This window comes from Bombina bombina, chromosome 7 (genome assembly GCF_027579735.1).
Source record: "Bombina bombina isolate aBomBom1 chromosome 7, aBomBom1.pri, whole genome shotgun sequence".
NCBI lineage: Eukaryota > Metazoa > Chordata > Amphibia > Anura > Bombinatoridae > Bombina > Bombina bombina.
Genome location: NC_069505.1, coordinates 102,779,470 through 102,792,902, shown reverse-complemented (window position 1 = coordinate 102,792,902; position 13,433 = coordinate 102,779,470).

Below are 13,433 nucleotides of genomic sequence, written 5' to 3'. Positions count from 1 at the left end.
ATATAGATATTAAGGTCCAAGAAATGTATTTCTGTTTCACTGTATGTGATTTTAAACCTCACCGGTGTAGCTGTATTGTTCATTTGTCAAACCATTCAAGTAATGTGTATTGTCCCCCCGCCAGATAAGAAAAACGTCATCTATGTATCTTGCATAGAATATTATAGATGACGTATCTATATTCCAAAGGAATTGTCTTTCGAAATGAGACATGTAGATATTGGCGTATGATGGGGCCATATTAGACCCCATCGCCGTGCCTGATATCTGTAGGTAATGTTTAGTCTCAAAGCGAAAGTAGTTGTGGGTAAGACAAAATTCCATCAATGTCATAAGATATTCAATCGGGGGTCCCTCATATTCTGTGTCTTCAATGAGGTGTTTCCTAACTGCAGCTTGTCCCATGTAATGGGGGATGATGGTGTAGAGACTGTTGACATCCAGGGTCACCAGGATGTCCCCAGTCTCCACAGCAACATCCCTCAATTTGCGTATGAGATCATTTGTGTCAGCGATATAGGAAGTGATTTTTTTCACTGTTGGTTGCAGCAGAATATCAATGAGCTGTGCCACTGGCTGCGTCATAGATTGTACCGCCGACACAATTGGTTGCCCCGGTGGTTGATGTATAGTTTTATGAATTTTTGGTGTGGTATATAGTATGGGGACCTTAGGATGTTCAGTTACGCAAAATTCATACACTTGCTCATTAAGATATCCTTGTTCATACCCCAATTTAAGGATTTGATCCAATTCTTTTTTGTATCTGCCTGTGGGGTCACTAGGTAGAATGGTCTACGTATTAGTGTCACTCAACTGTTGCAGGATGTCCACTCTGTAGTCCACATAGTCCAAAAGGACAATGGCCCCGCCCTTATCTGCGGGGCGAATGACTAGTGAGTGATCATCCTGCAATGTTTTGATCGCATGTCTCTCATCATGTGTTAGATTGTGTCTCCATTTCTTATTGACTCTCTCCTGTTCAAAGTCTTGTGTTATAAGTCTCATGTAGGTTTTAGTGGAAGCACTACTGTTGTGTGGTTCAAATGTGCTTGCTTTCTTACATTTCCCTATGGGGTTGGTACTTATTTCCTGTGAGGGAGAGTCTTGAAAGTGTTCCTTAATTTTTAAGGTTCTGTTGTGCTTATACATGTCAATTTTAAGCTCTAATTCCGGAGTGCTGTGGCTAGGAACAAATGTTAGGCCTTTGTTGAGGACTTGTCTTTCTGCTGGTGTTAGTATGTGCTTGCTAAGATTGACTACTATATCCTCCTCCTGCTGCGGCGTGCCGGTCTGTACCTTCCTCCCCGCCCTCCTAATGTGTGGCCTATGTCGCCTCCTCCCCATGACCTGGTGGTTACTCCTAAAAAATGATCTGGAGTAGAATGGCCCCTTTGTGCATATAGGTCTGAATGTGTTGTTTGTGGATTATATGACCCGGGTGACGTGAGATTTATATGTGAAGCACTAGTATCTGTTTCAGATGATTCTGCCCCACTTGTGTCAATGGTTGCAAATTGTACTCTTCTGAGTCTGTGAGGTCTCCTAGTTCTACCTTCTGTGGTATTTGTTAACAATTTGTAGACTCTTCCATGTGTATAGTCTGCATTTACTGAGTCAAGTTTTCTATTTTTGAAGACTATAAGATCAGTTCTATATTTTTCAATTTGTTGGTTCAATTTAAGTAGCCAGTTTTCCTGCTGGTCTAGCGTGAGTGTTGCATTATGTGTTTCTTCAAAAGTTGTGATCTCTATTTTTACCCTCACTAGTATACTCGTTGAGGAGGTCACCCACCATTCATTGGATAAGTCACACACCGGGCAGGTTACCAATATAACTACCCTCCTGAACCTATGCATACAGCAGCCAAAACAAAAGGAATTTTATAACACATATGGACATCATATGAACATTGCAAGAAGGGAATGAAATTCATAGCAGCCTAAGGAATATAGAGGTTAAGAGGGACGGAATACCCAATATAGAGGGATTCAGAAGAGAGAATAACCCTATGACTGAAGAACACAGTGAATGCATCCACAATTGGTCATATGGGTGGCATTGTCACTAAGAGGACCAGAACTGTCAAAGTATAAGGACATACATTAACATCTAGTCATTTGTCAGATGTTATATATCTATATAAGGTTAAAGTAAAAGCATTAGATTGAAATGTTCAAATGTAGATAGTATATTTTCTAATACGTAGCAATTTATTTACTTTTATTCTTTAGATTTTAATTTTAATTTTCTCTCTATAGAGTTCTTATCTTTTGAATCAAGAAAGTGCTTAGACTAAATGGATAAAACTCTAATTTTGGTTCATACTTTGTGCAATAGTATAAGGGTTGGACACAGTAAGGGCAATAGTAATTAGTGTATCACTAATTAATATAATATACTATGTATTGGGCTTTAGTATCTAACAGGAGACTAAGACAGCTGGCATGGCGCGGCACAACATAGTGAAATAGTTTGACAGCTCTGAGCGGAAGATGACACGCTGCAAATACTAGGCAACCCGACGTTGTTATGGTAACTTGGATAAACATTAGGTTTGAAAGCAGCTAGCGCACAATATATCACAAAACACAGACACTAATGTCAATCATAGCATTAAATAATGCCCACATAATACACAGTGTACAGGGGTAGTATATAAGACATTACAGATGTGTTGTAACATAACGTATAAAGAAGGCTGAGATAGAAGCCTGATTCGCAAGGTAGCGATCTGAACTAAAGTTAGGTATTAGCATGTAAATAGATATTTAGTAATAAGGCACATGTAACAGTGAATATTAGATATTTGTGAAAAATAACACTGTTTTGAGTTTATTCACAATAACGAAGTACACAATTCACTTGTAATTTTTGATAACATATACCAGAAGTCATGTGATTGTTGATACTTCCGGTTTCAATTGAATGGAACGCAAACAGCGTTCCATACACGATTGTTTGGCAGGACTTTGGATCACTGAGGGTACACAGGTATTTTGTATTGATGTAATTTGTATTATGATATATTAATGAGTGATTTTGACACCTATGTTATGCTGATGACGCGGACTTGCTCCCTGAAAACGTTACATTAAAAAGTGGCTTTTTTGTTCTCCATTTCACAAAAAGACCTGAGAGTGCAGTTTCTTTATTGGATATATATATATATATATATATATATATATATATATATATATATATATATATATATATATATATATATATATATATATATATATATATATACAGGGAGTGCAGAATTATTAGGCAAGTTGTATTTTTGAGGATTAATTTTATTATTGAACAACAACCATGTTTGAACCCAAAAAACTCATTAATATCAAAGCTGAATAGTTTTGGAAGTAGTTTTTAGTTTGTTTTTAGTTATAGCTATTTTAGGGGGATATCTGTGTGTGCAGGTGACTATTACTGTTCATAATTATTAGGCAACTTAACAAAAAACAAATATATACCCATTTCAATTATTTATTTTTACCAGTGAAACCAATATAACATCTCAACATTCACAAATATACATTTCTGACATTCAAAAACAAAACAAAAACAAATCAGTGACCAATATAGCCACCTTTCTTTGCAAGGACACTCAAAAGCCTGCCATCCATGGATTCTGTCAGTGTTTTGATCTGTTCACCATCAACATTGCGTGCAGCAGCAACCACAGCCTCCCAGACACTGTTCAGAGAGGTGTACTGTTTTCCCTCCTTGTAAATCTCACATTTGATGATGGACCACAGGTTCTCAATGGGGTTCAGATCAGGTGAACAAGGAGGCCATGTCATTAGATTTTCTTCTTTTATACCCTTTCTTGCCAGCCACGCTGTGGAGTACTTGGACGCGTGTGATGGAGCATTGTCCTGCATGAAAATCATGTTTTTCTTGAAGGATGCAGACTTCTTCCTGTACCACTGCTTGAAGAAGGTGTCTTCCAGAAACTGGCAGTAGGACTGGGAGTTGAGCTTGACTCCATCCTCAACCCGAAAAGGCCCCACAAGCTCATCTTTGATGATACCAGCCCAAACCAGTACTCCACCTCCACCTTGCTGGCGTCTGAGTCGGACTGGAGCTCTCTGCCCTTTACCAATCCAGCCACGGGCCCATCCATCTGGCCCATCAAGACTCACTCTCATTTCATCAGTCCATAAAACCTTAGAAAAATCAGTCTTGAGATATTTCTTGGCCCAGTCTTGACGTTTCAGCTTGTGTGTCTTGTTCAGTGGTGGTTGTCTTTCAGCCTTTCTTACCTTGGCCATGTCTCTGAGTATTGCACACCTTGTGCTTTTGGGCACTCCAGTGATGTTGCAGCTCTGAAATATGGCCAAACTGGTGGCAAGTGGCATCTTGGCAGCTGCACGCTTGACTTTTCTCAGTTCATGGGCAGTTATTTTGCGCCTTGGTTTTTCCACACGCTTCTTGCGACCCTGTTGACTATTTTGAATGAAACGCTTGATTGTTCGATGATCACGCTTCAGAAGCTTTGCAATTTTAAGAGTGCTGCATCCCTCTGCAAGATATCTCACTATTTTTTACTTTTCTGAGCCTGTCAAGTCCTTCTTTTGACCCATTTTGCCAAAGGAAAGGAAGTTGCCTAATAATTATGCACACCTGATATAGGGTGTTGATGTCATTAGACCACACCCCTTCTCATTACAGAGATGCACATCACCTAATATGCTTAATTGATAGTAGGCTTTCGAGCCTATACAGCTTGGAGTAAGACAACATGCATAAAGAGGATGATGTGGTCAATACTTGGGGTTGTCTATTACACTATACTAAAGCTAAAATTAATCCTAGAAGCTCCCTACATGCTCCCTAATTAATCCCTTCACTGCTGGGCATAATACACGTGATAATACACAGTGGCATTTAGCAGCCTTCTAATTACCAAAAAACAACGCCAAAGCCATATATGTCTGCTATTTCTAAACAAAGGGGATCCGAGAGAAGCATTTACAACCATTTGTGCCATAATTGCACAAGTTGTTTGCAAATAATTTCAGCGAGAAACCTAAAGTTTGTGAAAAAATATGTGAAAAAGTGAACTTTTTTTTTATTTGATCGCATTTGGTGGTGAAATGGTGGCATGAAATATACCAAAATGGGCCGTGATCAATACTTTGGGATGTCTTCTAAAAAAAATATATACATATCAAGAGATATTCAGGGATTCCTGAAAGATATGTGTCCCAATGTAACTAGCGCTAATTTTGAAAAAAAGTGGTTTGGAAATAGCAAAGTGCTACTTGTATTTATTGCCCTATAACTTGCAAAAAAAGCAAAGAACATTTAAACATTGTGTATTTCTAAACTCAGGATAAAATTTAGAAACTATTTAGCATGGGTGTTTGTTGGGGGTTGTAGATGTGTAACAGATTTTGGGGGTGAAAGTTGGAAAAAGTGTATTTTTTCCTCATATTTTATAATTTTTTTATAGTAAATTATAAGATATGATGCAAATAATGGTATGTTTAGAAAGTCCATTTAATGGCGAGAAAAACGGTATATAATATGTGTGGGTACAGTAAATGAGTAAGAGGAAAATTACAGCTAAACACAAACACCGCAGAAATGTAAAAATAGCTTTGGTCCTTAAGGGAAAGAAATTGAAAAATGGCCTTGTCCTTAAGGGGTTAAAGGCATATATCAAATAAAGGGAACGCTAACGCTACCCTGTCTAAAGCATTCAATTGTCAGTCTATACTTTTTTTTTAAAAAAGGACACCAATGCAATGCGGTATAATTATATACAATACCTGGCTTAAAGGGACAGTATACACCCATTTTCATATAACTGCATGTAATAGACACTACCATAAAGAATAAAATGCACAGATACTGATATAAAAATCCAGTATAAACTGTTTAAAAACTTACTTAGAAGCTCTCAGTTTAGCTTTGTTGAAAAGGTAGCTGGAAAGCCCACTGCAAGTGGGAAATAAGACCCTCCCCCTTCTTTTGCATATGAAAAGACCCTTTACACAAACAGGAGCAAGCTGGAGTAGGTTTACATCAATATTCTCCTAAAACTTTGGGGCTTGGTTAGGAGTCTGAAAATCAGAGCAATGTTATTTAAAAATAAGCAAAACAACTTATGGGCTATATAAATAGATCTACGAAACATTTATGCAAAAAAAAATGAGCGTATAATGTCCCTTTAAGAAAAAAATAAAGTAAAGTAAGTACAGACTTTATAATTTACATATACTACATATTCAGCTATATTAGGCTTATCTATAAATCTGTATTAGAATGATTGAATCTATATGTCTTCATACGTGCAGTCTTAACTCCTCTCCATACAATATGTAAAGATATTTAAAGGGACAGTATACACTCATTTTCATATAACTGCATGTAATAGACACTACTATAAAGAATAAGATGCACAGATACTGATATAAAAATCCAGTATAAAACCGTTTAAAAACGTACTTAGAAGCTTTCAGTTTAGCTCTGTTGAAAAGGTCGCTGGAAAGCCCACTGCAAGTGGTAAATAAGACACTCCCCCCCTCCCCCTTCTTTTGCATATGAAAAGACCCTTTATACAAACAGGAGCAAGCTGGAGAAGGTAGCTGACGGTATTCAAATAAAACTTTGGGGCTTGGTTAGGAGTCTGAAAATCAGAGCAATGTTATTTAAAAATAAGCAAAATTACACATTTTTAAAAAAAAACAAACTTTATGGGCTTTATAAATAGATCATCTACAAAACATTTATGCAAAGAAAAAATGAGTGTATAATGTCCCTTTAAGTATACCCTGTTATTATTTTGCTGTGGATTCTTCTCCATATAGTTATCATACAGAACCTCAGGGATACAGCACTTAGGGATATAGATCCCCATAGGACATAGTTAGGGATATAGATCCCCATAGGACATAGTAGTCTATCGATGTATGGTACATGAAATAAAAATAATGCTAGAAATTAAAAATAATAATACTAAATCTAGAAGGGATTATAATTCAGTAATGATCTCCTTTACCATTAGGCCATTTAGGGACACTAGGGAACATGAACTTGAACTTAAGTGGATGTTCACAGAGACTATAAATTCACAATGAATGAAGAACCACAGTGAGCACAAAGACCACAGAAAGTAAAGAGAGTGGAAGTAACAATACTACTGGGAAACGGATACCATAGCTTGGAAGTAGTGAGTCATGACATCTGGGTGTACATTTGCACACAGCCTACAGTATGTTCAAATTATCAGATTCATAAGGATAGCCTTCATTAACACATACCTATATGTGCATCTTATATATGCCTCTAAAGTATGCCTCTAAGGTAAATATATAGCTCTCTAGGGGAGTAAGGGGATACCCTGTTACTCTCAAAAAAGCTAAGTATAAATCCTTTTTATTTCCAATAATTTATGAGATTATACTCAGAGTTCATCCCATTTGGGACTTGAGTATTTAAACGGAATATCCAATACATTTCCCTCTTGCCCAACAGCTTGTCCCTATCCCCACCTCTAGTGGGAACAGATACTTTTTGAACAGCCTGCCACCTAAAGGTGGTTAACGATTTCTTGTGTCTCTTGGCAAAGTGTTGGACAAGAGGGGTAGTGGCCTCATCTGCACTTATACTAGATAAGTGGTTTCTGATGCGGGTATTAGTGTCATTGGATGTTAACCCTACATATTGTATCCTACATTCTATGCATGTTATAACGTAAATAACATATGTTGTGGTGCAGTTCAAACGTGTCTATTCGGAATGTTTTCCCCGTAACTTCAGATCTAAATGTATCCGAGACCAATGTGTACTCACATGGCCTACATCTCCTTTTGCCACATTTAAACATGCCCCTGTGTTGCAACCAGGAGCTTTGTGTGTTCTTAGTAGAGTTGGGAATACAGAAGGGGGATAAGTAATTGCCTAGGGTCTTGCTCCTTCTATATGAGCATTGTAGTCCCCTATCAACACAGTCAAACCGTCATCTGCAGCTAAAAGCCTAAAATGCTGTTTAACTATTTTGCAGATCTCTTTGTACTATGCACTATAGTTAGTGACAAAGTACACTCCCCTTCTTAGGCTGTCCCTACTATCTTTCTTATGGGGTTTGTCCCTCAAGAGGGACTGTCTATCCAACTTGGCTACCTGATTCTGCGCCTTATCAAGTACTTTGTTGGAATAGCCTCTTTCCAGTGTGTGTCTGTGTTTCGTGTACTATTTTGTACTCCAAACTTTTAACAAGTACTCCAAACTTTTAACAAGTTTTTGAATAAATTCTGATGTTTTAATAAGAAGCAGTCTCTGCAAACCTTTCTTTTTCTGAATTGCTTAACTATACCAGGACAAGCAGAGACGCTACTGGGCTGTTTATCCCCACAAGCTCTGTGACAGCTTAAGCCTCCAGCCTTAGGACCCAGAGGAGCTGTACTTCACGAGAACGACATAGCCTGAACTGGATTTCTATTGGCTCAGCGGCACACGTGACTGGATTCACTCGCCGCATTCGAGTGTATGGAGTGTAGTATTCCTTGGATCTGGATTCTTGTGGGCACCTGGACCGGAGAGTCAACCGCATAGCGCAGTGTGTATGGGCTTGAAAAGCCCTTGTACTTACCCTATAGTGCTGTAAAGATTTTGGGACATTTAATTGAAGACTTTGTCTCTACCAGATATAACACTTATGAATATTGCATAAATATGTTTTTCATGTTTTCATCTACTTAACTGCAAAGGGCTTCAATGCACGTATATATATGTCTATATATGTATGCATATATATTTAAGTGTTTATATGTCTATAAATATGTATATACACATATAAATACATATGCACACATATACACACACACATATATATATATATATATATATATATATATATATATATATATATACATACATATACATATTTAGACATGTATGTATGTATGTATCTCTGTTAAAGCCCTTTGCAGGCTTTTTTTTTAAATAACTCCTGAGACCGCATATCGTTAATCTCTTATAACTTTTTAATGCAATATTTTTATTTAATATTTTTTTTATCAGATAGTGTTATTATGAATGTAACTGTACTTTTAAATGTTAATGTGTTATATCAAGGGAATTAAGCACATTTGATAATTTGATAATAAATAACATTTCGAAAGAACAAAAATGGGTTTCATATCCCTTTAGTAGGTTCCATAGGATGTAACCTGTAGTTTACTGCAAGCATTTATCAATAAATGCTCTCAAGAATTAGAACATTATCGCCTAGATTTAGAGTTTTGCGTTAGAAAGGGTGCGTTAGCTACGCGTCTTTATTTTCTAACGCACGTTGTTTTTAACGCTGGTATTTAGAGTTTAAAAACAACCTTCTAATGCGACTACTAACACGTCTATTTTATACGCGTAATCACGCCCGCGTTAGACATTCTCCCATAGAGATCAATGGCAAATCAAACAAACACGCTTTTTTCTTCTAACACTCGATCTCGCGATAAATACGCACTGCTCGGTCATATGACGTATACCACATAATGCACAACAAAAACACACTGCAAATATCATAACAACAATCACAAAACATAGCACACACGCATTACACATTCATAAGCGGCGAAAATTAAAAAAATTGCACTAAACGAGGAATACGCATATACCTTATGATACGGAAATACGGAAAATAACAACAATGAAAAATAAATGCACACTCATACACAAGCAAAATACTCGCATTCAACATTACGAAATATTAGGACAAACATACATATTATTATCGGTTATTTGTAGAGCGCCAACAGATTCCGCAGCGCTAACACATATACAACACTTCACAAATACGACACCATCACCAATTAACATTTTCAGATAATACTATTGGACAATGTTATAGAAAACGATCACTATGACATCATCGCATTCTACACATTCCACAAATACTAACTCAAAATGAGCATGCGCAAATTCACACAACTAATACACATTGCACGCATACTAATTACTAACAAAGCACACCTGAACACAATTTACAAGGCAAACATGTACATCATTAAACATTTACATAGGCTATATAAGCACCACACAAGCATAGCTTCTTTGACTGTGTTGCTGGTGGTTTTTTGGAGATTAGAGAGAGATTTAGTGCCTTATTGCGTGTTAGTGTTAGTGTGAGAGAGTGAGTTAGTGTTATTGTGCGGGTTAGTGGTAGTGTGAGTTAGTGGTAATGTGTGTTAGTGGTAGTGTGAGTTAGTGGTAGTGTGAGTTAGTGGTAGTGTGAGTTAGTGGGAGCGTGAGTTAGTGGGAGCGTGAGTTAGTGGTAGTGTGAGTTAGTGGTAGCGTGAGTTAATGGTAGCGTGAGTTAGTAAGAGAGCGGTAGTGAGCGACAGTTGGTTTGGGTGAGTGTGCGAGTGCTTTTTCTGTATACGTAACATATTTACACGCAAACACATTCAATACATACATACTCTTATCAATAACACTACATACACTCCATACCCCATACCCTCTCATACTACACTCCATACCCCATTCCCTGTAGTCCCATTCCCTTTCATCCCATTCCCTGTAATCCCATACCCCATTCCCTCTAATCCCATACCCCATTCCCTCTAATCCCATCCCCATCCCCTAGTTACATTTAGTTTACATATCCTCCTTTTAGTCTTCTTATACATTTTGGATGGTTAAATACTCCTTACCCTCTTTAATTTATATCCCTTTCACACTTTGAGCACTTGTTTTGTCTTTTTATTTCTTTATTTTGACCCCCTTTCATTTGTGCACAGTCACTTTTTGTTGGAGTAGTTAGGGCTTAGTTTAGGGAAGAGATGGAAGAGGAGGGCAGGCAGGAGATTAGTCAGGGGGGAGGAGAGGGAGAGAGGAACAGGACAGGAAGGGGGGCAGGAAGCGGGGGAGGAAGCAGTGGAGGAAGCGGTGGGTGGACCCAGCCACTTAATTCAAGATGAACAAGTGGCTGGGCCCAGTGGAGGACAGAGTAGGGCTTCACAGTCCAGGAAACAGACAGCACCATCACAGGGGAAGGCCAAGGCGACTAGGGAGGCGAGGTTTACTATGGAGGAGAAGGAGGCCCTCATAGAGGCGTATATGGGCAGGTATAAGAGGCTGCAGGCTCAGAAGACCACCCCGAGTGACAAGAGGAATCTCTGGCGGGAGATAATGGATGCAGTTAATGCAGTGGGGGGCCATAACAGAGATATGGACTCTATTAAACATCGCTACCGGGACTGCAAGATGGAGCTGAAAAGAAAAATAACCAGGGAGTACCAACATGCCACAGGGACCGGTGGCGGGCCTGCACTGACCGTTGAGTACTCCCGATGGGAGGAAATGTTGCGTCCCAGCATCTCCAAGGTGGCCATAGTCGGGATCGGAGGAATCGATACCGGGAACCTGCCACTCTCATCTGACGGTAAGCTCATTTAAGAATCTATTAACATCCAAAATAAAGAATGTATTTAAGGATATGGTTAATGCTATTACGCTGTTTAAAACATTATTACGTAAACGCATTCACAATTACCTTGCGATTACATTACTATCTAGGCTACAGGTGTGCATTTAAACAGACTGAAAACAAATGCAAAAACATTCAGATTGACCAGATAGATATCACAAACACGGTTTGGAAAATGCAGAAATCGTATTGATTGTTAGATTTCAAAGTGGATTAATGAGGCTGCATTTGTAATTCTATTGTAAGCAAAAGCATTTACATCTTTATTTGGAAAAATACTAATATATACATTTCTTTCTTTTTGCAATATACAGAGTCTGGGGAGGAGGCAGCACAGCAACTACAGGCTCCTCCTTTTCCCAGGTATGAGAGTGGTGGGGATGAATCGTCACCTCAGAGAGAAATGGAAGAGGCCCCCCCTGCACAAGAAGAAGAGGCCCCCTGAAGCAGAAGAAGAGGCCCCCCCTGAAGCAGAAGAAGAGCCCCCCTGAAGCAGAAGAAGAGGCCCCCCTGAAGCAGAAGAAGAGGCCCCTGGAGCAGAAGAAGAGGCCCCTCAAGCACCAGCAGGCCGCCGTGAACAAGCAGGCCGCCGTGCACAAGTAGGCCGCCGTGCACAACAGGAGGAGATAGCCAAGGTGCAGGTGTTGCTCGATTTCATCGAACAGATGCGTGCCTCCCAGATGGAAAATATCCAAACTCGAAGTCAGATGACAGAAGATCTTCGTGCCATTCGAGAAGGACAAAGAGAAATTATACAGGTCCTTACAAGAGTTGAACAAGGACAAAACCGGAGTGTGCAGATTCTCGAAGATATGTTTAATTTCTTCTGGGAGGCGCATGCTGGGCCATCTGCTGCTGGGCCATCTGCTGCTGGGCCATCTGCTGCTGAGCCATCTGCTGCTGGGCCATCTGCTGCTGAGCCATCTCATCTTGGTACTCCTCCATCTCCTCCTCATCTTGGTACTCCTCCATCTCCTCCTCAGCTTGGTCATCCCAGCACTCCTCCTTCCCCTCTTCTCACAACATCTCCGATGAGAACTCTTCGGAGGGTGCAGTTGCCCCCCCTAGAGCCTCAGTCTCGTCGGAAGTGGGGAAGGAAGAGGAAGGAAGTATTTTTTGAGATATGTTTGTTTTGTATTTATTAAATGTGTAATGGATAGGCATGTGATGATGTGGTTTTCATACATTTGTGGACCACACTCTGTATATAATCTGCTTCTATGGGACTGGGTCCATGGAGGCAGATTGTTTGCAGAGTGTGGGTTATAAGTGTGTGGACACCACATCATCACATACCTATCCTTGTTCATGATATTGATTGGTTTCTGTGATGTGATGTCCAAACTGTTTCCCTAATCTCAAACAAAATGACCATTACAATTATACATAATGGCATATTATTGTTTGAATGCCAATAACACAGCTTAAAGGGACAGTCAGAACATTATTGTTTACAAAGAAAACACTGTATTACGCATTATCAAGTTTGAAACAAAAACATGGAGAAATACACTTATGTGATTACCCTTGTATCTATGCCTATGAAAAATGACCACTTATTTATGTTATTCTGACAGAACAACATTTTAGACAATCAATGATCAATCCAGGGTAAATATGCTGTATGAGCTCAAGGTTTTTTATATCAAAATGCTATCAAAATGCCCTCTAGTGGTCAAAATGCATTCTGATTACATGCACTCTTCAAGCTCTAAGAAATGAGCACACAAACCTCCTTGTGTGCTCATTTCAAATAAGAATAACAAGAATAAGAATAACAAGAGAACTATGATAAATATTTGACAAACGTTTGAGATAATTTTTTACAAAAATGCATTTTTTATAATGCAAATCATTATTGGTTTTCAAGACTGTCCCTTTAAAAAATGACATATGCTAACATATACTAATGTTTTGTGATTGTTGGTATATCTACATGTACTTGTTCAAACAAGAAATATTGGAATAGGATTTCTATTGACGTGTT